The sequence below is a fragment of the Dermochelys coriacea genome, chromosome 7 (genome assembly GCF_009764565.3).
Source record: "Dermochelys coriacea isolate rDerCor1 chromosome 7, rDerCor1.pri.v4, whole genome shotgun sequence".
NCBI lineage: Eukaryota > Metazoa > Chordata > Testudines > Dermochelyidae > Dermochelys > Dermochelys coriacea.
Genome location: NC_050074.1, coordinates 123297297 through 123324012, shown reverse-complemented (window position 1 = coordinate 123324012; position 26716 = coordinate 123297297). Strand labels below are relative to the sequence as shown.

The following is a 26716-nucleotide window of genomic DNA, read 5'->3' as shown; positions in this document are numbered from 1 at the left end:
GTGACGCTAGTGGGCACACATGGGCCCAAACTGCCCCACACCAATCGGATCAAATAAACCCAGAGCTCCTCCCCATTACACAGAGAGCTCACCCTTCCCTTTATGTCCCTTTCACTTCTTCTCTGCGGGGAACCCAAAAAAGAAGCAGGGGCTCAGGCAGGAGGTGCTAGAGAAGGGCTAGCTGTTACTGTTAAGGAGCTGGGCACTTAATTCTCCTAGGAAAATCCCAGTGCAGATCATCATCCCATTGGGGCATCTTCCGTCCCAGGGGTAAATCAGCGGGGGGCCCAAGTGGCAGCCACATCTTCTTTGCAAGGGAAAGGGAATCTTAATCTCACAGCCTGGCCGCGTTTTAATGTGGGGTCTGTTTTGTGGGCACGCCATTGCATAAGGCCCCCGTGCCAGCCACAGGAACTGCTTGCACAGGAGCCGTTTGTTGGGAAAGGAGTTCATGCATTTTTAGCTATGAAGCAGCTGGGAATGAGGGGGGGGGAGGCCAACTGCCTGTGGGATCACCAGCCAGGGCTGTGCACACCGCAGTCTGAGAGCCCCCAGCATGTGCATGTAGCCTCAGCAGGGTGTTAGGCGCTGTACGGACATGAAGAAGCCCAAGTCCCTGCTCAGTAAATATTACAATCTTGGGATCCAATCCTGCTTGCAGGGCACCTCTTATTGGTGACTAAGTCCACAGGAACTGAGGCGCTCGGCGTCCTCAACTCCTGTGGACTCAGTGGGACTCGGTCACCAACAGGGGGTGTCCTGCACCTTGCAGGATTAGACCCACCGAGGGAAGGGGATCAAAGTGGTTGAGGGGGTGGGGAGTTGAGCACAATCTCATTAGGCCCGTGCTTCTTGCACTGACTCTCTTTATCCTATTCTCTCTCTTGTGACCATTGGCGCTGACGCTGTGGGTGCTCCGGGGCTCAAGCACCCACCAAAAATAATAGGGGTGCTCAGCACCCACAGGACCGGATGAATCTTTTGTGCACCTCGACCGTGGCCCTGCTCCACCCGCCCCACGCCCTGCCCATGCTCAGCCGCTTCCTCTCGAGGCCCCGCCCCCACGTGGCTGCTTCCCCCGAGGCCACACCCACTGCTCACATGGGGGGGCAGAGAGGAGCACCCACCCGCAAAAACAAAAGTCAGGACCTGTGTTGTGGCTAAATCCCAGCAGCTGAGTCCGGGATCCCTCTCCTTCCTTTCTGCAGGGACAATTGCCTCTGAAAGGGGGTGACCCGGGGGGGGGCTGCTGGAACCCAGACCGAGCCCTGACCTGTCTCTTGGCTTTGCATATGAAGCAACCATACAAAGCCGCCCTCCTGAGCCGAGGGCTTGGCGCCCTTCCCCCCACTCCACGGCCGACGCACTGAAACCTTTCGCGGAGACGCTGATATGCCCAAAAGCTAGAGCAATTACGAATTCTCCAAATATCTTTCATAACAACGGCTCCATCTGTCCAGCAAAGTTTGTGTTGGATAAAAAATGGCTCTGTCTTGCCACAACACCTCATCACTCACTCTAACTCAAACAGCACGAGAGACAGGTGAAGGCTGGGCCACTGGGGTCAGCTCGAATGCTTTCTTTGTTTCCTGTTATTTACCTCCTGGCCCTGGCCTGCTCCAGTTCACCTGCCTCATCCCAAGGATAATACATCGGAAAGCAGGAACGGGCTGCCACACTTCAGGATTTGCACAAAATCGGCTGGGTGTGGGGGTGGGGCGGGGGGGGTGATTTTAGCTCAGTTCAGGAGCCGCTTGGATAGGCCCGAAGGCTGAAGCCTTGACGGAGCATGTGTCACGTGGGAGCCAGCGATGTGAGATTCCCCCCTCCTTGATTTCAGGTTCTCTGGTCCATTCAATCCCTGGCCTGGAAGTAAGGGGAATTCCCACCCTGCTCTGAACAGAATAGACACACATCCACCAGGATGTTTGGTTGGACTCGACACCCACGCTTGGCGCACGCGTTTTGAGAGCGGTTAGATTTGCAGGCTAGCTTTGCCCAGTGGATGCCAAGTTCTCTTGAAAATCTAGCCAGGAGCGTCAGCAGACCTGGTGGTCTGAACTCGGTCTTCACATCGCGGGGCAGCTTTAGCGGATGATTGTTTGTGTTAAAGTAGTGCGTAGAAATCTCAACATTGCTCCGGGGGCCCATTGGGCTAGGTGCTGTACACGGAACGGGAGAGACGGTCTATGCCCCATAGAGCTTCCAAGCAAAATCAACCAGACAAACAAAAGTTGGCAGGGAAACTGAGGCACGGAAGCAAAGTGATTTGCTCAAGGGCGCACAGCTGGGACTACAACCCAGGTCTCCAGAGGCCTAATTCAGCAGTGACACTGATCCTTGATGTGGTCTTTCAGGGGGTCTCTATTGCCCCCTGACTGGCTTTCTCTGGTTAGCCCCTGGTCAGAACAGTTCTTGGCCCAGGCCCCTAATTAGGCCTAGTGGTGTGTGTCAGTCCCCGTGGGCTGTTTCTGGAGGCCGCCTGGTGCTGGAACATTACCCCTTCATTCTCCCAGGCCTTTCTGCCTCTCTTCCTGCTTTGAGCCCTCTCCTTTTATAGCAGGCCTTGTTTTCCCCTATTGCCTGCAGCTGTGAGTTCCTGCCTCCATGATTGGCAGCTGCACAGAGGTGTGGCCAGGCTGCTTGCTTGTAGGCAGGAGGCGCTTCCCTCCCCCTTCTGTGTCTGCTCAGTATGGGGTTTCTAGACTGCACTGCACGCAGCCTGGCCACTAGGCCACACTGCTTGCCCCGGGCCTGCTGGCATTCTTTTCTTATTGCATGCTGGTTCCCTCCCCTGCAGTGCATCTTGTCTAGTGACCGCCGTGACCTGCTAGCCCAGGGGCGCAGTGCTGGATAGTGTCGAACGCCGGCTTCGCCAGAGCCACGCTCCAACCGGTGCAGCCCTTCTCCAGCCAGCTGGCCATGCACAGGCGGCAGGATGGGAAACCAAGGCGAGACGAGAAGAGAGAGCACCAGCCAGAGAGCACTAGAGAGATTTGACTGAACACCAGGCCCCCCCGGTGCAGCTCCGGTGCTCAGAGTTCCATGGGAATTGCCATCGTGGATCAGAGCAGGGGTCCCTCTAGTCCAGTGTCCTGTCCCCAGTAGTGCTATGGAACCAGAGGAAGTGTGTGAGCACCCCAACGGAGTGGGAGAACATCTGTCTGCCTTACCCCTGCCAGCCAGGGCTTGTTTTGTGCCCTGAAGCATGAGGTTTGTATTTATTTTATGTTTTTATCCCAGCTATTCTAGGTATCCCTGTACATCGACAGTGAGGCCAGAGGCGACCATTTTGATTACCTACTCTCTCACCTCTGGTGTAATAAAGGCCAGAGATTTTTACCCAGTGATTCCTGCACATCTCCGCAGTCTTAATCCAGTACTACATTATTGCCTTCTTGTGGCAGTGAGTTCCACAGGCTCACAGTGTGCTGTCTTTTACATGCGTTACCTTTTAATGTAACTGGCTGTCTCCTTGTTTCTAACATGACAAGGGACTGGACAGGACACTTCTTTCTGTCCCATTCATTATTTAATTTACATGTCCTCTGTTTGTTGCACTAACCTAATCTTTCCACTCTCTCCTCTTATGAAAACGTTTCTGAGCCCCTTAGTAATTTTCATAGCCCTTTGCCATTGTATTAACCTCAGCTGGGATGCCACCTACCGTTCTGGCTGCCTCACCTCAAAAAGAGTAGAGCAGAAAGCAATCAGCGTTATTCGCCCTTAATACTCTCTAGCCTTGCATTGGATCATTTGGGGGATCTCACTTTATACCAGACTGAAATGTGGCATGTTCCAGCATGGCCCCACCCCTGGGAGCTCTCTATTCCAATCGCACGTGCCCTTTGAGCATCCACTGCGTGATACGGAGCCAGAAATTCTGCTGATAGTAATGAACAAAATGATTATATTAATTCCATTTCCGACAGCACCAAATCCCAGAGCTTTGCACGCCTCATGAAACAGGAGCTCATCTCCTTAACCACGCCTCCCTACCCATCCCAGCATACAGCCTGTCGCTGAGCACATGCAAACACAGCTGGGGTATCCTCCCTGATTCCCGCAGGTAAACCTGACACTGGCCCAGTCCCGGCTAGCAGATGATTAAAGATTTAACTTGGCGTGTAATTGATCAGCTCCTGAAAGGTCCCAGCTTGAGTGAGGACAGTAGTTTGAATTGATTAGACTGTTCTGAAAACAGGCACCTGCTGACCTTGCCCACATCAGTAGCCTAAGGAAGAGGGAAACGGAAAGCAGACAGGCAGCAGCAACTGCTGCATGGTTTATGGGCTGGAGGCAGATCAGGGTAAATTTCACCAAGTGTTGATTGAAATATACTGGATGCTGCCTCTTTAGCTGCATAAGTCTTGATGAATTCTGCAGCTTGACTGGTCATGGGAGCACGGCTTAAGAGAGCTCCCGCGGCACAGAAAGGCACAATGTTGGCTGAGGTTGCAGGAGTGAGTGGCAGAGGTGGGATTCGAATCCAGGGCTTCCTGCCCCTTGCACAGCCCATGAGGCAAAGCTGCCCCTCGAGTAAATTGAATCATTTTCTTCTCTTGATATGCTTATTTTTCCACAATGAAAAAATAAACAATTCGTCGCTATAGTCAGAGTTCTGGAAACAATTGGTCAGAGGGCTTGTCAGTCAAGCGATTCTCATTGTGTGTTCAAAACTTCTGACCAGTCGTACCTTTTGGGGGTGATAGTATCATGGCTCAGCTGTCATATGCTATGAAGGGAAATGCCCCTGAGCTAGCCCTTAGTGTATTGCTGTTCAGAATTTGTCTAAAAGATACAATACGAAAAATGCAATACTTCACTGCAAACCTATCTTGGGGTTAATTCACACAGACACACTCCTCTCTCACCCTCTGCATGTGTTCAATGCAGATAGTTAGGCTTGGATTTTTATTGGCGAATGTCGATTTCACCGCGCACGCACAAACTGATGACAAATATTTCAATCAGTAATACTTTGCCTCTCTATACATTTCAATTAAGAGAACTGCTGCTTGAGAACTTAGTAGAGTTGGATTTAAGGATATTTACTTTGTATATTTTGACACGTGATGGTGACGATTTGTGCTGTAACAGTTAGAAAGCTTTCCCTTTTTGAAATCAGTTTCTGCTGTCATGGAATAATTATTGCCTGATCTGCCCTGTTGTCTGACTCCCCCATAATTGCCCACAACCATGAACATTTAAATCGATAAAAATTGGAAAAAAAATGCTTCAAACTAACCATCAATATTATCTGTCTAAATGGTTTAAAAAATTAATTCTGCCAAGCCTACACATGGTCCATATGTAGAAATGGACCCAAACTGCCATGTTGATAGCCAGATGCCAAATTCACCATACTTCCAGGGTAGTCTGAGTGGGGAGATTAATGTTTCACCAAACTTTTGAGGCTCTTTGGATCCACGATTTTGATTCAGGTCTTTAAGCAGCATTAAACCTAGAGGCAGCCGATAGGACACTGAACTGGGAAACAAGAGACCTGGGTTTTACCAGTGACTTGCTCTGTGACTTTGGGCAGGCCCCTTTGTTTTTCTGTATCCTTTGTTTCTCTTTCTTATTTACTTGCTTTAAAGCTCTTTGAGCTTTCCAGATAGAGGATCCTACATAAGAGCTAAATATTGTTCCTCTCTCAAATTCATCCAGCACTAGGGACTGGAGAATGTATTCTTCACTCAGTGTCCTAACCTGTGGTTGCCATGTTCTTTGAAACAGCTGCAATGATCCACCCTAGAGCTGGCTGCATTTCAGAGGTGGGTGAGGCCATTCTTGTGTGTCTATGTTGTAAAACACTTTGTGAGCCTTTGGTGCTACAGAAATGCCAAATAGCGTTACCTTTGTTTCCTACCTGATGTTTCCTTTCATGAGTTGCTGCAGCTGATTTAACAAACTCACTGGTAGTAGCAAAAAAGAAAAGGAGTACTTGTGGCACCTTAGAGACTAACAAATTTATTTGAGCATAAGCTTTCGTGAGCTACAGCTCACTTCATCGGCTGCATGCTTGGTAGTAGGTGAATCTGTGAATCTATTTTAACCGGTTAAAGAGCAAAACAAATAAAATCGCTTCCTATGTATAGGGGATTTACCATTGCAGGGGTGGATTTTCCTTCAAATCAGATTGGATGCCTTTTCTGAAGAGATGCTTGAGTCAAACCCAAGTTATTGGGCTCAAGTCAGGAATGACTGGGTGAAATTCTTGAGCCTGGGTAATGCAGGAGGCCAGGGGTAGTTAATTATTTTTTGTCAAGGTCCGAATTTCTTGGTCACGGTATAGTCAAGGTCCAGACTCAGGAGAAAAGAATAATAAAAAAGAAGAGTCGTGATGATGATAAGTAAATAAAAAGATTTTGGGGTCTGTTCAAAGTGTCTGGCTGTCTGGATTTGGCCCACAGTCTGCCTATTGACTACCCCTGGACCAGATGATCTAATGAATCCGCCTGACTTAAAATCTATCATCTTATGAATTATCTTTGGTCTTTCCAGACTAAATTTGTGATTTTAATTGTGCAGCCATGACATTCCATTACTACAGTATTTAGCATTTGATTTCTTAGCTTTAAAAGCAAAAGAGAAAATACATGTGCAGATCTTACCATCTGAAATGTGGGGGCCTTTGATCAGGGGAGTTTGTAACTCCACAATCTAAGCAGCATGCCTGCAGCTCGGTGAGAAGAGTGTGCCCTCCGTCCATTGTTAAGGGCCTCGTTGTAGATTTCATGGAACTTTTTACTTTGCAAAAGTAAAGTAAAAAAGTGATTCACAAACACTCATAGCCTTTATGAAATCAAAACCAGTTTTTTTCAAACCAGACTGAGATACTCGGCCTAAAAGGCCCTGTTGACATGAGGAAAATTTGGAAGCGTATTTCTGCTCCAGGGCAGTGCCCCTGGTGCTACCAAAGGTAGATGCTATAGTATAAAGAAGGGGGAAAGCATTTTTGTTTATATTATGAATGTGTTCAACAGTAGCTCTTAGAGGCCCTGTTGTGCTAGGACTGTACGTTTGTCATGAGTGAGGGTCTCTGCCCTGAAGAAATTCCAAGCTAGACATAGACTTGGAGAGGGAAATGACTCACCCAAAGGTACAGAACCAGAAATAGACCCCAGATCTCCAGAGTCCCAGCCCAGTGCACTCTCTGTTAGCCCATGTTGCTTCCTCTCCTACTATTCTTAGAACAGGGGCTCTCAAACTTTTTTTGCTGGGACCCCCTTTGAAAATATTTCAAGCTGTGACGATCCCCCCCCATATGAGGCCACCCATACTTCTGTGCTGCTGCTGGGGGCGGCGCTGCCTTCAGAGCTGGGCACCTGACCAGCAGCTGCCACTCTTAGCTGCCCAGCTCTGAAGGGCTCCGTCTGTCACCCTGACACAGGGTTGACAGCTGGAGCCCCGGCATGTGCAGGGGCTGACAGCTTGCAACCCTCCTGTAATAACCTCATGTCCCCCAGTGCGAGAACCCCTGGCTTAGAAGATATGGGGGTGAAAATGCTTGCATCTGTTTCCGCCAATTGTAACTCCAATGGGGTCAGCCCAGTAGAAGGCAACACATCCTCCTTGTCCCATTCCAGCTGTGCCCGAGGACAACGCTGACTGCCTCAGATTTCAAAGTGCAGCTATTTGTGCTGCAACCGAGCTGGATCAGCTTTTCACCGCATGGGAACAGTATTTGTAATTTGCTTTCCCGTAACTCTAATTTTCTCAAATTTACCACACCCTAACCACAAATCATTCACCTTGGGGCAGACACCGAGGCCAAAAGATGAGTGGATTAGAGCAGGTGTATGCGGGAGAGCCCCATAGAAACGGCTCTGCCGATACAGTCTGAACATCCAGGCCGAGAATTGGTCCCAAGGCGGCTCAATGGGAACAAAATGGAAAACAAAGGGTGACGCTTAGGGATAATTCCTAGAGTGAGATCTCTAAGGCAGCTGAACAACTGCCTAAAGCAAGCGGCTTGAATCATTTAAACATAGACTGATCAAAGCACTGGAGAAGAGACTGTGTGATTATTTATACAGCTAGAGGCCTGCTCTGCGCAAGACAAGGAAAGGGGCAGCAGAAGAAAGGTCAATATTCGCCAAGCCAGGCATAGCACCCTGGTCTCCAGAGTCTCTGTCTAGTGGAGACAACACTGCCTCTGAACCGGAGGAGACAATCCTGACCCAACCGAGAGAGGGTGCCGACGGTGAAGTGGTAGATTTTTGTTTTTCTCTCGCAATTTTCTCTGATCTTATCTACCCTTGTCCACCTCACCGTCAGGAAGAAAAAAACCCACTCCACAGCCTGCGACGTGTAGCGTACAGAGTTCACCGTGCTGTACTAATCGATCTGATATCATCAAGAGGCATTGCATGTCATATCCCGGTGCACTTCAATTGCCACCATTTTATCTATTTTTAGAGCAGTCGTGAGCCCCATTAGCATGATTACTGCTCCAAAAACTTTACAACTCACGGCTTAATACGCTGCTGAGACTCAAGTGTATTTCATACTTTAGAGAGAAACTAATAGCTGCAAACATCTCCTGTTTGTCCCTACTCAAAAGGCGGGGGGACTCTGTTTATTTCAATTGACTAGATCAGAATATTTGTGGGATGCTGGTCGTTCCTCAGGCCAGATCCTAGTGAGCAGCTGTCCTCATCACCCTCTCCCGCTTGCTCCAGCCGTGTCACTTTCAAGCAGATCTGCCAAGCAGACAACTATTTTCTCCTCTTTGGAGCTGGTCCCTTCGGGTCAGGGCTGAGGTATGTTGTTCGGTGAAGTTGGAGCTGCTCGGGGCCTAATCGGGCTTTTGGGCCAATACGTCATTGCTGCTAAGCACAACCAGCAATGAAAATAAACAGCTAAAGGAAAATCTCATTGCCCTGGTGGGAGCTACACTGCAAACCAAAGAGGATTTGTGGGAGCTGTCGTTAAATTCAGCAGTTCCACTGCACGTGGCGAGGGACAAGGAATTCTTCTTCTGAAAACCTCTTGCACAGATCTCAGACCCAGACTAAGGGGAAGAGCAGCATGCTGTGATCTATCCCCGAGTGCTAAAGTTCTTCCCATAATCTCTCAACACAGCATCCAGGACACCTGATAAAAGCTTTTGAACTCTCCTGGCACGTGCTCCCTCCTTTGCCCAACTCGCTCCTGTAGATTTAGCCTACAACCAGTTTATAATGGGGAATTGTCCTAACAATAGTTAAGAGAACATGGTAATGCACTTGCATGTGTGGCAGAGCTCGCTGCTGGGTACAAGTGGTATTACTCCGCTGTGTCTCATAAGCTCCATACTGGTAGACATTCATGGAGGTTCTCCTACAGCTCAAGTTGCAGTAGCTTGGGATTTTGGAACAAGGTGATCGGCGTTCCAGCCCCCTTCCTGCAATGATGTTCCAAGCAGACAGCATGCGTGTTTGTTACACTCCTCAGCATTCATGTAGTGCCTGACATTTTTTTCCAAACAAACTGCAGCTAATTAAGCCTCACCCCCACCCCCCTTCCACTCCCACACACAAACTCTGAAACCCAAAGGCCGTTCCAATTGCTCCTGCTTTATCTCTGATGGCCTTCTGGACGACGGCTTGGAAGGGCAGCTCGGAGTCACGACACCTCGTGATGGAGGAAAATGCTAATCAACACATGGACAAAAAAATTCTCCAAATACAAATTCGAGGAAAAGTGCCGGGGTTCACAAAAACACCTTTGGAGTGAGCTATTTCTGAGCCTGAGTGGGCACTTTAAATAGTAACAGGCTTCGTATTTATTCTTAGATTTGTTTGCGAATTTCATGTAGCTGGTGGTTTTTAGAAAACTAAAACCATTTTTTTCTCCCATATCCCAGGGTAGCAGCCCAGTATGCAGGAGTGACCCGCTGATAACACCCTGGAGTGTGCATGCCTAGCCCACACGAAACACCCTCTAGTGCTCAACTGTGCATTTGTGAGCCACTGTACAACAACAAACTGTTGTATAAAACCCAGTGCTCAGGAGAGACTCTACAATAACAATCCAGAGCACGTAATTCAGTCCTCATAGGCAGCCCTAGCAAATGAGTATGGGGAAACCTTACAGCTGACCTGTGGAACTCATTGCCACGGGATGCTGAAGTCAAGAGTTTGCTAGGGTTCAAAAGAGAATCTATTTAGCTGGAGAATGAGATTATCCAGACTGGATTAAAATGAATAAAAGGGATATTGAACCTTCCTGCGGCAAAGCCTAAGCCAGTCATTAATTGGTTGGGATTTGGATGAACCTTCTCCTGTGAGTGGCTTCTTCCATAATTGTGTGCCTCAGGAATCCTTTCACCTTCCTGTGAAACATTGCTGACTCCAGCTAGAGCCAGGCCACTGGACTACATGGACCCTAGAGCTGATCCAGTCTAGCATTTCGCATGGAATGAGCTGGGAGAAAACTTTTTTTAATATGAAGAATACCGTGAGAATCCTTTAAAGAACAAAGGGAAATAATCAAAACCAGAATGAATTCGTAGATGCCTGGCAAATAGTTCCGTCCTAGGCCTCTGAGCCAGCCAACAAGTCGCTGATCAGTCTTCTCTGATGCATGGGAGGCTGACTTGATGATTTATGGGCAATGGAGCAGGAGCAATAGGCACTGGGAACACGATCAGCAATGGGAATGCCAGTCATTGCCTTCAAAGGAGTCATCAGGGTGCTTTAATTGGAAATTGTGTTGCAAATAATAAGATGAAACTCGGCAAGAGGGCTTTGGGGAGGCAGCCGACTTCAAAACAGCAGCAGAGGGTGTTTTCATACATTCATAGCATTTAAGGCCAGAAGGGACCATTATGATCATCTAGTCTGACCTTCTGTGTAGCACAGACCAGAGAATATCACCCAGTCACACCTGTATCTTAGCCCAATAGATGGTGTTTGACTCAAGCATATGGTCCAGAAAGGCCTCTGGTCTTGAGCAGAAGACTTCAGGAGGTGATAAATCCAGCACTTCCCTTGGTAATTTGTTCCAGTGGTTAAAAATTTGTGTTTGATTTCTGTTTTGGAGTTGTCTGGCTTTCCTTGGCCTAGGAAGGCCTAGTCCAGATGGTGCAATGACACCTCCCTTTGAGGCACCCGACATGATGAGACTGCAGGTGGTTAACACAGGCAGGGTTGATTACCTCTCCTGATGAGAGAGAGACAGAGATTTCCACAGGGAAACTCAGGCTCTTTCTAAACGTTGACCCTTATATTTTTATCACATTTGCTATTAAGGTTCCATTTATAAATGGCTTGTAAAGAGTTAATACACAATTCACAGACATGATAGGCATGTCACCCCCATGAGCAGGATGTGTCATGGAGGTTTAGAAGCATATTGGTGGAGGGTGTTTATACATGTTTATATGCCCCGGCAATAAGACACCTGTTGTCTTGTCTGGACTCTATTAGATCAACCATCTATTAAAACATCTAATCGTGTATTAACGCTTTATAAACTGCCTGCCCATCAGTTTGTCACACATGTATCACCCAGTGTTTTTCTGCGCTGCCCTTTGTGCACAGAGCACTGTCCCAGGCATCAGCTGTAAGTCACTGCCCTCGCCTTCAAACCTCATCTCAAGACCCAGCCACCATAGGTACTGCGTTTTACTTTTCCCTGGGGCTGCCCCACACCTGAACCACTCTGAAGCCCTGCCCCCACTCCACCTGTTCCCCTGAGGCCCCGCCCTTGCTCCGCCTCTTCCTGCCCCCGCTCCACCTGTTCCCGAGCCCCCGCCCTTGCTCCGCCTCTTTCTGCCCCCGTTCCACCCTCTCTCCAAGGCCCCTGAATGCCTGCCGCTTGCTCCTCTCTGCCTTCCCCCAAGCTGTGGCTGGTGGATGCTGAGCACCCACTTTTTTTTTTCTGTGGGTGCTTCAGCCCCAGAGCATCCACAGAGTCGGTGTCTAGGACCACCTCTTCCACGGTGCCTATGGGAAACCAGCCCACTCATAATGGCTCCGTTGCAGGGAGATGTGGATAAGTGGCACACCCTAAAAAGAAAATTACAAACATGCAGCCCATCTTGTGTCGTGATCTTACCACCCTTCATAAGTCACTTGTTTGCTTAGACTATGTCTCTGCATGTGTTTGTACAGCACCCTGCACAAGAGAGGTGCTGCTCCTGACTGGGACCTACTGTAAAACAAGAGATGTTTGTTCCTAGAGATAACCCTGACCTGCATCTTGCAGTGTGTTTGGATCCAGGTTTTGAGGTGGCCTGTGATGGTGAATGGGGCCGGCTGCACAAGATGGACCCAGATTCAATTCCACAAGGTTCCAGTATTCAAGTTTGGGCCCTTTTTTTATTTTTCTGGTCCGTTAGTGGGGTGTTTGGTTTTTAATGGCTGGGTTAACCTGTGGATGATTTTCAAAAGGCAGCCAAGAACAATGGGACCATTTTGTGGCTACTGCCGGTCATGTGTTTTCCTCTTAGTAACTCACACCCCAGCAAATTAGCCAGCATGTCACGCCCTGCTGTGATATGTGGATTTGGTATCTGATGTGCCTGACTCAGATTCCCCAAGGGCCTGGCCTGGATGAAGTGATCACAGGAGGAAAGCTATCCTATTCGGCTGCCAGGGCTCATGGGACCAAACCCACACCCACGCAAGGAAATTCTGCATCAGAATTCCAGTCGCTTATTGCGCTCAGTCTCCATTCAGTCCTTGGCTGTTCTGCTGAAGCAGCCAACAAGGGAGTCTACAAGAGCCACTTTCAAAGTCAGCTGTTTAGAAATCAGCTTCTCTTTGGCTTTCCAGCCAATGTTCAGGATTCTGTTCTCTGGAAAGCGCCAATGGGCCAACACTAAATGATCTGCGAGATGCGACCCACAAAGGGCCCCAAAATCAGCCTTGGTGCAAGCTGGAGCCACAGATCCGCATCTATATGGCTTTTGTTTGTCACTAGAAGTGTTTAGGGAATCTTTCCTTGCTCTGTTAGGAGCTGCACGTACTTTATCCATCAGCTATTGGCTTCAGATTGGAGAGAGATACAGTAGTGTGTCTCCCGAAGACCTGATTAAGCCTGTCGTGTACAGTCAAGGACAGGGGAGTCTGCCTGGCTCCGCAGAAGTTAATTCCACATGGTCTCTCTTGGAGAGGAGGTTGCTTTTTAGCTGAGCTTTAACCCAGCCTTTCATGTGGATTTTTGCCCTTATCCAAAATGGTGGCAGGCTGCCCTCAGCGGAGATGGCTACCATTTATCCTCAGGCTTGTGGAAGCAAACTGCTCCTAGTCAAGATGGCTGCCATCTCCCATTATTTCCCAGTGGGACTGAAGTCAGGCTGCCCTCTGGGTCTGGGTTCAGTGGTTAGGAAACTGGCCAGGGAACTGCGAGGGAGACTGGGAGCAGCCTTGCAGGAGGGTTGCAGAGGAATTGGGGGAGGGCAGGGTAGACTGAGGAGATGGGTGGGAATCTGGGGACCAGAGGGGCTGACTGCGAGGGGATGCAGGAGGTAAAGAGGGGAGCAGAGAAATGTGCGTGCAGGGAAGATGGGGGCTGGGAAAATGGGTAGGGAGAGAGAATGTAAGTGGTAGGATACTGGAGGGAAATGGGGTCAGGTGGCTGTGGGACAGTCTGGTGGGAGAACGTGAGTGGGGCAGGAGGCTGGGTGGGGCTCAGAGGTGTTAGTGGCAGCAGGTGGCCCAACTGGGGAATGTTGATTTGGCCACCCTGACTATACCTAATGAATAAATACTTGTGCTCCAGGTATCGGATACCAAGGTGATGGGCACCTTAGAAACACCTGACATAAGGGTAGATTTTGGTCTGATCCCTCATATAGGAAGAGATAGCATTAATCAGATTAATACAGTGGACTTTATAGAATGGTGACGCCCAACCTCCGGAGCCTATATTGTGACCCCCAGGGGTGGGTGACTGTATTAGGAAAAGGTGTGTTGGATTATGAATGGAAAATGTGTCCCCTAAGGCAGACCCCACAATGTGAAAGCTGTGAGCCTGTAAGCAGAAGCTGACTATTGCCCGGCTGCAACTGCTCTGCAGCGTCCCCACTGGCTGCCTGCTGTGTTGCAGGAGAAGGAAGCGCGTAGCTTCTGGCTGCGGGACTCATCCGGGGAGAGTGGAATAGTGGTTCAGCTGGTGAAGGGGTCGAGTCAGGAGAGCATCCCTATAGGTGCATAAATCACCTGGCACATGCTTCAATGCTTGCCTGAATCTCCTAGCAAACTGAAGGTGGTAAGAGACATTGCTTGACCCTGTTTCAAGCCGCTTGAGCCCTCTGTCAGTAGACCATCCTCTTTCTTTGATCTCAAGGAGTCACTCCGAAAGGACCTTGTTTTTTTTTTTTGTCGTGTCCTTTCCAAATATACACAGGTCTAGATCCATAATTGCTCCTGGTACACAACCAGCACTGATATTTGACTAGCACGCATTCCTGGCCTCATTTATACTGATATCTTTGTGCTTTTAAAGGGCTTTTCACATTGCTCTTGGGCAAACAAAGTTTTTGGTCTTTGGCGAGGAGAGTTGGTTTTGTGGTTAGGGCACTGGACTGGCAATTAGGAGGTCTGGATTCTATTCCCAGCTCTATCCCTTTGGGCAAGTTACCTCACCTTTCCATGCCTCAGTTTCCCCATCTGTAAAAGGGCAGGTGGGAGTACCTTCTCTTCTCTACCGCTCAGGGGTGCTGTGAGGCTAAATGGATGTTTGCAAAGCGTGCTGGGATGGGTAGGTGGAATGTGCTATATAAGTTTGAAGCATTAATAGTATTTTGTTAGAGCGTTCAGTAACTTCCTGGGCAGTGGGTTTATTAACATGCATGTGACGCTAGTTGTTTGGAGGCAGCAGGGTTTAACTGTATGACGCATGTAGAAGAGGAAGGAACGGCAGAGAAATAGGTCCTTAAAAAGCATAAATATAGATTGCAAAGGTTACAAAAAGAACAGGAGTACTTGTGGCACCTTAGAGACTAACAAATGTATTTGAGCATAAAATTTATTTATTTGAGTATGCATCCGATGAAGTGAGCTGTAGCTCACGAAAGCTTATGCTCTAATAAATGTGTTAGTCTCTAAGGTGCCACAAGTACTCTTTTTTTTCTTTTTGCGGATACAGACTAACACGGCTGCTACTCTGAAACCTGTCAAAGGTTACAAAATGTCTCAGCCAGCCTGAGACCTGCAAGCCCGAGTTAGCTGACTGGGCCAGCAGTGGGTGTTTAACTGCTGTATATATAGATGTAGCCTGAGCGGTAAGACTTGACTGCAATCCTGAAGGTCGTGGGTTTGAATCTCATTTGATCTCATGCTGAAAGGCCACCTCTAGTTCTCCCAGCGCTAAATAGGTACCTGATCCACCCAGTTAGGGCATTCAAAGGTAGTCAGTGCTGGCCACTCTCTTGTGTACCTTTTGGAGTTCATTTTCCGTGGTCCATTCAGCTCTCAGCTGAGGTGGGCAGCAAGAAGCCGTTACTTCCGTGTCCTAAACATTTGTGAAGTGTTGCCATGTGCTGTTCAACAGCTGCTGCGTTCTGCCCAGAAGTGGCTGCATTTCACTGGTGGATGAAGTGATTCCTGAGTACGTAGCTAAGCCCTCTAGAAATATGAGGAGGAGTTCTATATGCAAGGCACCAAATTCATCAGAGGGCTATTGTGAGGGTATATTTCTAACTGAATGTGCTGTTCCTCAACAAACCTCCCTACCCAAAAAGTGCTGAGATGTCATAAACAGCTCAGACAAAAAGTTCCGGCTCCTCCAGGGGAGTATGAACAGTCCCCGGGAACAGGATTCGGGAGGGCTGGAACCAGACCATGGCCCTGTAATTACAGCTTTGACTGCTTCCTACGTTCCCATACACTCTGGGCACCCTTGCACTAGGAGGTGCCTGCTGCACACCCTGCTGCTGGCGGAATCCCGTGGAGAGGAAAGTGGCAAGAGGCTCATGAGCTCATCCCCGTAGTGTCTAGGCATCTAGGGCCGTGCGCAGCTCCAGAATGAAGTGGCTCTATCCGCATGAGCGAGTTAGGCAAATCGTGCCAAACAGGTGCCAATAAAACCTTTATCCCCTCCCCTTCCCCCAACTCCAACACGCTTTCTAGAAATGCTGTATCTAACAGAAAACCTGTTCAAATAAACCCCACTCCCCATCTAATGTTTAAACCCCTTTTTAATTGCTCCATCTGCAGAGCCAGGCCTGGAAGGGAAAGGAAAGTTGAACTAATGACATTGGAGGAAATATCCCTCAAATAGCTTATCTTCACTCATCTCAGCTTTCTGAGCCGATAGAGCTAGACCTGCTTGGGCTAGAGAAGTAGCTGCTGGAAAATCCTCTCTTTCCGACTGTATAAAGAGCCAACTTCTAGCCCTCAAGGGTTGCGAGCAGGGCCGGCTCTAGGTTTTTAGCCATCCCAAAAAAAGAGAAAAAAAAAAAAAGGTGGCCGGAATGCCGCCCCTAGAATTGTGCCGCCCCAAGCACGTGCTTTGCTGGTGCCTAGAGCCCATCCTGGAGCGAGATATCGGAGCTTTCACACCACACCGTGGTGTATTACACAGGCCTTGTCTGCACTAGGGTTTGGAAGGTGTTTGCTAAGTGATTAACATGTATTAGCATAGACCAGTGGTTCTCAACCTATTTACCATTTTGGGATGGTCCTGCTTTGAGCAGGGGGTTGGACTAGATACCTCCTGAGGTCTCTTCCAACCCTAATCTTCTATGATGCATATGCAGCTCTCTCTGTGTTATGTGGGCTGCGTCCACACAATATATATACTACCTCCACGGCCCTGAGGATGTCACATGGGCCACAGCTGTGTCCTGACTTGGCGGCAAGCAGGCCGCAGGTTGAGAACCACTGACTTAGACACATCAACTCAACCAGTTTAACAGGTGCTAAAGCTGAGGATGTCTAGGCTTTAACTTGACCAGTTTTACGCACGTTAAAGGAACGCTGGCTTGACTATATTGGGCTGCTGACGCATGTTGGCAAACACCATCCAAATCCTAGTGTAGACAAGCAGTAATACTACTGTTAAATATCTGGACTGTGGGAGACTGGAGTTACAATTAGCCGAGGAATCACATCTGTAGTTTTACGTTTTCTAGTGTTCTGCAGGAACCATGTGCTGAACTTTTCCGGTTCTTGTCCTTCTACCCCTGTGGCTCCCCCATTGTGCCTCTGAATTGGGTCATCTCCCCTGGAGAAACTGAAGGTGCGTGGAAGAGGAGGAGTTTGAGTTTGTCTTTCTCTCTCCCAACAACACACTTTACTGTACTTTTTTTTTTCTGCTTCTTCTTCTTCTGTGTGTGGCTTTGACGCAGTTTCCTGAAAATCCTGCCTCATTCTGCCAGGGCCTGAGTGAACACACACCCCTGATCTTGGAGGAGGAGCAGAGAGCTGGGGAAAGTGAGCAAAGACTTTGCCAAACTGGCCTGACCAGAACGTGACAGGAGAGCAGGAAATGAGTCACTCCACTGGGGCAGCTGCTCTGCTCTCAGGCATTTGCACGGAAAGAAACCTCACCAGCCAAGGGGAAATTGACACCATCCCTTGGAGCTTTAGCTCAATCTGAGGTGCCAGGGGGTTATCTAGCTGGATCCATCTGTCCATCCTTGATTGTTTCTCCAAGCTTCGGGGGGAGTGCGGGGAGACCTCCTACCATGTCAACCCATCAGCCTCTGTTTAAAACCAAACCAAACCAACCCCTTTGCTAAGCCAGGAAAGGCTCTGCCTTGTGCCCCAGGATGGGCCAGGCCAGTGGGAAGGCCACTGGGGGCCCTGCTAAGTCCCGCTGGCCTGCTCGTTGCACAAGGACAAAGCTCTGTTGAGGGGATGATACAGACATAACTGGTTCAGCATCAGAGCTATTGTCTGCACTGGTTCCTAGCTGCAAAGGGATTTATTTGTCTCTTGCGCTGGACCCAGCCAGCGGTGGAGACGGGGTGAGGGGGGACAGGAGGGGTGAGGGGCTCGCTTTGTGTGTTTAGATGTTGGTAGCCTGGGTGGATTGTTGGCTGGCTCTAAGTCCCCTTTTATTAATCATTAAGGACGGGAGCCTGTCCCTTCAAATGGCAGCGCTGGCTCTTAAAAGGGCAAAGCCACCCGCACCTCAGGCGCCAGGGCAGGTGGGAGGCTGCTGGAGAGAAACCCACTGAAAAGATCGTACTGTGTGTGCAGCACACGTGTATACAGCACACACCTTCACCAGCAGGAAGGCATACACCTGTGTGTGTGTGCGTGCACACGCACACACTAGTGCAATTGTGCGTGGGGGTGAGTAGTGTGTGCATGTGCATGTCTGTGCAACTGGTGTGTGTGAGAGACAGAGTTTAGGGTGTGTGAGGGTGCATGTGTGATCATGGGAGAGTGGTGTGTGCATGCGTGTGTGTGTGTGTACATATGTCTGTGTGACTGGTGTGGGTGTGTCTGTGGAGTGTAACTAGTGTGCGACGGGGGGGGGTGTGTGTGTGTGGTGTGTGGCTTGTGTGTGTATATGTGTTTCTAGTGTGTGGCTGTGTTTATATATGTGTGTCAGCATGAATGGTGCGTGTGTGTCTGTATGGTGTGTGACTGGTGTCTGTGTGTGTCGGAATGGTTTCAGAGTAGCAGCCGTGTTAGTCTGTATTCGCAAAAAGAAAAGGAGTACTTGTGGCACCTTAGAGACTAACAAATTTATTAGAGCATAAGCTTTCGTGAGCTACAGCTGAAAGCTTATGCTCTAATAAATTTGTTAGTCTCTAAGGTGCCACAAGTACTCCTTTTCTTTGTGTTGGAATGGTGTACTTCTGCAAAGATGTGTGTCTCTATGACGTATGTGTAGACCTGTATGTCTGCAGGGTGTATGTCTGTGTGATTGTTGTGTGGGAGTGTGTTTGTGAGGGACAAAGAGATGTGTATACCCTCTCAGGCCGGATCTGAGAAGTGACAAGTGTTGTGTTAAGTAATTTCTGTTCTATGACACTCTCTCATAGCATGTTCCAGGGGCTGCCATTAAGCAGACACATTTATGGCTGCAGCCATTTGAATCCTGGCTCATGCCACCCTGTGAGTTCACTTAGTCCATAAACCTTAAACCCAGTCTTAAAACTTCAGCTGAAGCCTTTACCGTATTACTCAGTCAGATCTGAGTCAGGACTTTCAGAATTGCCCCTGGCTGTTTAGTTTAGTTGTAAAAATCTGTGACCTTTTAAAAAAGGTTTATAAGAGTAGATTTCTGGCAAATTAAAGTGAACCCTCTGCTCAGAGCCGGTGACCATCATCCTGGGCAGCAGTGGAGAAGGGACCTGTCACTTTAATAAACCGTCACTCAGTAAATCTGTGCAAACAGCTCCATTCTCCAATCAGATTATAAGGGTCTGCGGCCCTAAATAGCAAACATCGGTTCTGTAGCTCTGTGGGCTGATTAAATATAGTGCAAGTAGCTTTGGGAAGCAGAGGCAAGCTCTTAATGCGATCCACCAGGCACACGTACATCAGCCTTCTTTGTAGACAGCATGAAACAGCATTTTCATGCGTGCTGAATGACAAAACGACCTTCGCTTCCTGGATGTGAAGCAATTTTTTCCTACAGTGCCCGAAACATTTACAGCACATAAAAGCTGGTTTGGGGGATTGAGATGCCTTGGGCTGGGGAACCTTTTGCTGCTAGGATGCCTGTTTGAGCCCAGAATAGGTCACTAGTGAAGAAAGCTGTTGCCAGCCAATGGGCATTTTGGTGGCCTGTGGCCATACGTGAAATAAGCTCCTGGACTCACATCAGTTTGAAATAGGCAGGCATCCAATACCTCCCAGAGCCAGTAGCTCTAACTTGCAGCTCAGCAGAAAAGCCAATGATTTAAAGGGCCAAAGAAACTGAATTCCTTTCTCATCTCTAAAAAGAAAAGGAGGACTTGTGGCACCTTAGAGACTAACAAATTTATTTGAGCATAAGCTTTCGTGAGCTACAGCTCACGTCATCAGATGTGGTGGTCCCTCCCCATCAGAACTGAAAGCAGCAAGGTGGCTCCCCGTACATAGATGAGAGTGGTCAATTTATCAGCGACCTGGGTGCCATTAAGATCATGTCACTGCAGGGGAAATTAGGAAGCAGACAGGTGCAGTGACCACTCAAGCTCTGATGCAAGTAGGGTGACCAGATGTCCCGATTTTATAGGGACAGTCCTGATATTTGGGGCTTTGTCAAATATAGGTGCCTATTACCACCCACCCCCAACCTGATTTTTCACATTTGTTATCTGGTCACCCTAGATGCATGGCCTATTGCATGCAGCCAGGGTTAGGGTTATATCCCCTGGTGCATACAGTGCCATATATGCATATAGCAAAGCCGCCCCGACCTACTGCCTCTAACCACACCTCTGTTTAGTATAAACACATCCTTTTCTGCAGCACCTGGTGCATCAAGTGTGGAACTGAGGGGCCTCAAGGAGAGGGTAAGAGCACTACCTTGTTTAGTTGGAAGGACCTGAGTTCTATACCCGGGGCCTTGCCACGTGCAACTCAATCTCTATCTATCGGATTCCCTGTGTAAAGTTAATGGCCGTTAATGATTGTAAAGTGCTTTGAGTTCTGCACACTGGAGCCATGAAGTTTTAGAGTCAAGGCTCCCAGCACAGATTACCCCTTTCCATCCTTTATAGTCCTTGCCCCAGTGGGTCTGGGAAAGGATTGGCAGGTGAGAGGGGAATTCTAATTCAGCTGGCCAGGAAGCCCCAGTAACAAGAGTTACCAGCAATTAAACACACGAAAGCCTTCAAGTTCAGTGAACAAATTGAGTTGTCTGTTTGTTTTTAAAGCTTTTCTAATATTATTCTTATGTTAACAGTGAGGGTAATTAACCATCAGGACAACTTTGAAGGCCGGAAAGGACTGTCTGATCGAATACTGACGTCCTGTGTATCACAGGTCAGAGGATTTCACCCGATTCCCCCTGTACTGAGCCCAGCCTCTGGGCTTTGGCTAAAGCATCTCTTCCAGCAAAAAAGCCAGACTGACCTAGCTGTGGGGTGGATTCTCCATCACTGGAAGATTTTTAAGTCCCACTAGGACCCGGGGTGGTGGCAGGGTCCTAGAGCTCGGGGGCTGCAGCCAGAACATCTACACTGCAATTCTGTAGGTGCCTTTTTAAGAGACATGCTACATGCGCAAACAGAAGGTCTGGGCTTGATGCAGCAATTTCTGGGTGAGGCTCTCTGACCTTTGTTAAGCAGAGCTCAGACTAGGTGATCCTCATAGTCTCTTGTAGCCTTAAATGCTATTTAACGATTGCAGGGTGGGTTCATTTTTGGCTTCAGTTTACACCATTTCATAGGTTGCTATTTGTAGCATCCCTGATCCCAAGGGGGTGGCGAGGAAAGGCAATCTAGATCTGCGTAGAATGGAACCCTGGACCGGATCTCTTCTGTAGACAGACCCAGAATGTCAAGACATTAGGAAGTACAACTGCGGGCTGCCTCTCGGGAATGAGACTATTTTGTCAGCCTCTTGAGCCCTAGCCTCTAAATCCTGTGAGTCTCAACTTCATTTGGTTTCAGAGTAGCAGCCGTGTTAGTCTGTATTCGCAAAAAGAAAAGGAGTACTTGTGGCACCTTAGAGACTAACAAATTTATTAGAGCATAAGCTTTCGTGAGCTACAGATGAAGTGAGCTGTAGCTCACGAAAGCTTATGCTCTAATAAATTTGTTAGTCTCTAAGGTGCCACAAGTACTCCTTTTCTTTTTGCGAACTTCATTTGGGATCATCCTCATTGCTCTGTGGGTGTGGGTGTGTATTTACTACTGCCTCCCACTGGGTGGAATCAAAACAGCTGTCCCGTGTGTCATGGCCCTATACTGTTTCTAGCACACAGGGATTCTCCTTTAGTTCAAGTGGATGGGTGCCAATGTTTTACAGTGCATCTACACTTTGAGCTTGGGGTGTGATTCCCAGCTTGAGGAGAAATACGTGTGTAGCCCTGGCACTGCAAGCTAGTCTTCCAGAATACATACCTAGAGTCTCAGACAGGTATGTACTTGGTGCAATTAGCCCCTGCTGCTACCTCAACAAGGGCTAGCGCAAGAATGTCTGTCTCTTGGAGCTGGAAATCCCCCCCACTCCCAGCTCTGTGTCCACATTCCCTTTGAGCAGCATCAGAATTGATTCCCACTGCTGCTGGGCCATTCCAAGTGTGCCACATAGTGACAGCCATGAATGCCCAGGTGGATGCTGATTTGTTACCAATTAATTCTGCATTCCTGCAGCGCATTCTAACTCAGGATCCCAAAGCACTCTACGAAGGCTAATACGTTTAGCTCTACAGCATCCCATGGGAGTTTGGGAGCTGCTAATGTCCTCTTTTTGCAGATGCGGAAACTGAGGCACAGACTGGCTAAGTGACGTGCCTATGGTTACATTGGGACTCTTGCCCAAAAATAGCCTCTGTAGCAGTTTAGTACCCCCTAACACCATGATGGGATATTGGCTTTAATACTGAATCAGAGGGCAGAGTGCTTCTGCCCACAAATCATGAACACCACATTCTGCTGTGTGCTGGGTTATTTTCTTTTCCGAGCTCTCTCCTCTCAGTACTGGGTCTGGTCCATGCCTACTAGCTATGATATGATCCCAGCCCATAGGCATGTAGCTGTGAACCCAGCTTACGGTGGTGTCTAGGTGGAAGCAGTAAGAAAGGCAAGCCACTTCTTCATATAAAAATCCAAGGAAAAGCCGTGTTGTGTGGTTGAAGAATGACAACGACCCACTTGAATTTCCTTACAAAAATGTTTTGCTTTTATTACCCAGGCAAATATTGTTTCTGACGTGTGAGAGTGATCAAAGCAGCCCTTTAACCAGCTTCCAGAAGCTGCAACCTCCACTCTCAAGTTGCTGTTGTACACAGAGTTGTGTCTTCAAACTAACTGAACAAACACAGCAGGTGCAGGATAGAACATTTGTTGAAACAATGACTTTTTTTGTCTGCAGCACTTGTAGCCAATAAGAAAGCAGCAGATTTCATAGACTCCAGTTTAAGCCTTGTTCATACACGCTGAGATAATTAACCCTTTTGTTACAGGTCTAAAAATATAACATGGGTCAAAGCACATATCTAACGACTTAACACCGACTCTTTCTTTTTTAGAATCAACTTGACTGAAGTCTGCTAATGGAAGAATGAAACACACACATGAATGCTGCCAGGGCCCGTTTGTCTGTGTGTCATCTTAGGATCTAGGTGTTTGCAGCCTTACATTTAAAGCAGTGCACTCTTGAAAGTTGTATTAGATAGCAGGGGTGCGGTCTGTTGGGGAGGGATGCATAGGAAGAACTGGAGAGAGGAGTGGCCCCAGGACAAACCAGCCGTGGGTGCTACGCTTCAGGACTGCTCTATGTTATCGAGCGGGAGGCCCAGGACTGGAACAACAGTGGGGCTGCGTGTCAAGGTTGAGGTATTTGGTAGAACTTCATAAGGACTAGTGGGAGGGCCTGCAGGCCAAAGCTGAAATGCTGTGCTGAGCTGTGCCAAGCATGGGCTAAGCAGGTCAGTGTTGGCAGAGCTGCATGTAAAACTCTTGCTCAGCACTTGCCTTACGCCTGTGTTAGTTGCCTGTCACGTTTACAAGCCCTCCATGTAGGTTCCCCTCCCCCAGAATGAAAGCCCTGCACTTTCAAAGTTAGAATCAAAGTTGAGCATTTTCTTCACTGACGCAGCCCCATGCCTTCCGGACACAGTGGGGATTGCCAGGGAGTGACTTGTGCCGTTTCCAGGGTGGAGCCAGTCGGCTGTCACTCACGATTGCCAGGGCGTGCAGGAGTTTATATAGAAGCAAGAGTCATGAATAGTTTTGAGCTGAGCTTTTCCAAGGGAAGGTTTTTCTTATTAATAATTTGTCCGGCTGACAGAGCCTCTGACACCCGCCACCCTGCCCAGCTCCCACAGATCTGAGTCTTAAAAAAGCTTGTAAAATCCAGGAGGAGGAGGAGAACAGCCCTAGGCTTCCAGTGCTGTACAAGAAATTACTTTCCACTGTTTAAATAGACAGATTTTTTGAGTTGACCTTATCCTTTAAAACAAAACAAAAATCATCCAAGGAGCTCAAAGAACTTTAGAGACCTTAATTAAGTCTCACATCACCCTAAGCAGTAAGTAAAGGCACCAGAGAGGGATCATGTCACCCATTACTGGAATGCAGCCACCTCTGAGGTGGTACATAGCAGCTGTTTAATACCACAAAGCAACATTATGCAGGCGTTCAGGACAAGAAGTCAAAAATACCATATCCAAGTCAAATAGCAGGGCTAAATTTAAGGTGCCCAGGAAGGCAATGCTGGAGCTAACATTTGGCCAGCACACTTGGGCATTACCCTTACTTTTGCAAATAAAACTGTAATGAAAGTAAAGTCTCAGAAGTTTGGCTTTAAGTATTATTTAGATGGCAGAACCTCAGTGCCCCTTAATACCATGTTGCATTCAGAGGGACGAGTGCAATCTACTGCATTGCTAGCATCCTTTCCTGTACTAGCATGAGTTTTCTTATGGGATCTCATCCACCTGTAGATGAAGCCAAGCTCTGCACAGCGTGTGCACTGAAAAGTTCTCAGTACAAAGAGGCCTGATTGCAACCACACCTTATTTAACTGCATTCTAATGTTAAAGGCAAATGATGTACCACACACACAGCAGCAACTCTGTGCTGTTGGGGCATGACCTTTTAAGGGATCACAGCAGTTTTCTGCCAGGAAGTTGTTAGGTTCACAGGCCCACACACATACACAAAGAAGTTAGATAAAAACAAAATACTCTTGCTGGAAGGTTGTAATGTAACATGACTTTATATCTTAGAATTCGGAACGATAACACACAAGAAGCGAAAAACAGAGAGAGAGAAAGCAGGCTGCTCCCTAAAAATGGATTGGCACAACTCACCCTTCCTTATTCTAGACTGGTTCTCTGCAGAGTGATTGCTGCTAGGTCTGAATTGCACACGTCCACACAGAGCCACCTAAACTGCAAGCAGGACCAGGAAAACCCCCTGCAATTTAAAGTGTCAGCCGACAATTTTAACAGCATTTTCAACGCACCGCAGAGGTGGGCCTGCCCCCTCTTGTCCATTTCTGATCTTTACTCAGCCACCAGCTACCCCAAGTGCCAGGAACCCATGCGTTAATACTTGTGGCTCCTTCTTTGAGGTGCTATTGGGACTGGCACAGAGGATTCTCAGGGAATAGTGTCCAAGGAGTATAGGTGGTGAGTGCCGTATGGCATGAGCAAGGCTGTGAGATCCTGACATGGAGCCCTATAATAATCTGTATTAATGGCCCTTTAAACAGCCTGACTGGTCTGTATGGAGTAAGGGGCGGGTAGCAATCAAAGCTCCAGTTCCAAAGACGGATCCTATTCAACAGCGATGAAATTCTAGCTGGCTCAGGGTTGCTTCCACCCTCTGCTGCTTATGCTTTCTATTTATTCCCTAATAAACGGCAAACCCTCTCAATTAAGCCTCTCCTGACCCAGGCTATGAGAACCGCCTCACAAGTCTGCTAGCTCTAGCATTCCCCATCTGGCCCCAGACTCTTTTTGATTGCCGTCATTCTTGGAGAACTTTACAAATATCAGCTCCCTGAACCTCAGGGCAGCCCCTGGGAGGGAAGGCGTTAAATAAATGCTATTTTACAGGTGGGGAAACTGAGGAAGAGTGTGTGTAAATGGCTGATCATTCGAGAGAGTGTGTAAAATCAGCACCTACTCACTGAGCTGACGTGCTCCCTGTGGGTTTTCAGGGTTTGTCTACACTGCAATTAAAAACCCGGGGCTGGCCCTTGTCTGCTGAGTGACTCAGTCTTGCTAAGGGGCTGTTTAATAGCAGTGAAAGGGTCCCAGAGCTTGGGCTGCTAACCTGGTGAGGATGGCTTTAAACTAGGCTCAATGGGGGCAGGTGACCAAAACCCACAGGTAAGTCAAAAACATGGAGACTTGGGAGAAGGGTTGGAACCTGGGAGGAGCATGAGCTGTTATAACAGGGATAAGGGAGATACAAGACAGAACTGAGCAGGGGGGAATCAAATCAGTATCTTAGATGTCTGTATACTAATGCAAGAAGTATGGGGAATAAGCTGGAAGAACTCAAAATGCTAGTAAATAAACACAACTATGACATAGTTGGCATCACGGAGACTTGTAGAGATAACACGCATGACTGGAATATTGGAATAGAAGGGTACACCTTGCGCGGGAAGGACAGGCAGGGAAAAAAGGGAGGAGATGTTACCTTATATATTAAAAATGTAGACACTTGGACTGAGGCTGAGCTGGAAACAGGAGACAGACTTGTGGAAAGTCTCTGGGTAAGGCTAAAAGGGGTAAAGAACAAGGGTGATGTCATAGTCGGGGTCTACTACAGGCCACCAAACCAGGAAGAAGAGGTGAATGAGGCTTTTTTAAACAACTAACAAAATCATCCAAAGCACGGGACTTGGTGGTGAGGGGGGACTTCAACTCCCCCAACATCGGCTGGGACATCCGGGGCACAGATTATCCAACCAGTTCTTGGAATGTATTGGAGACAATTTTTTATTTCAGAAGGTGGAGAAAGCTACTAGGGGAGAGGCCGTTCTAGGTTTGATTTTGACAAATAGGAAGGAATTCTATATTCAATAAGGACAAATGCAAAGTACTCCACTTAGGAAGGATCAATCAATAGCACATGTACAAAATGGGAAATTCAGAGTAGTAGCCGTGTTAGTCTGTATTCGCAAAAAGAACAGGAGGACTTGTG

At 48.1% G+C, this 26716-nt stretch overlaps 1 long non-coding RNA gene across 1 annotated transcript; it reads left to right on the top strand.

Annotated features, from left to right (window-relative positions):
* Positions 1 to 1803: 1803 nt before the first annotated feature.
* LOC122461017 lies at positions 1804 to 24252 on the top strand. The gene is made up of 3 exons (XR_006282695.1): positions 1804 to 1974; positions 2801 to 3213; positions 23083 to 24252. It is a non-coding gene; the product is annotated as an uncharacterized LOC122461017 (long non-coding RNA).
* Positions 24253 to 26716: the final 2464 nt, after the last annotated feature.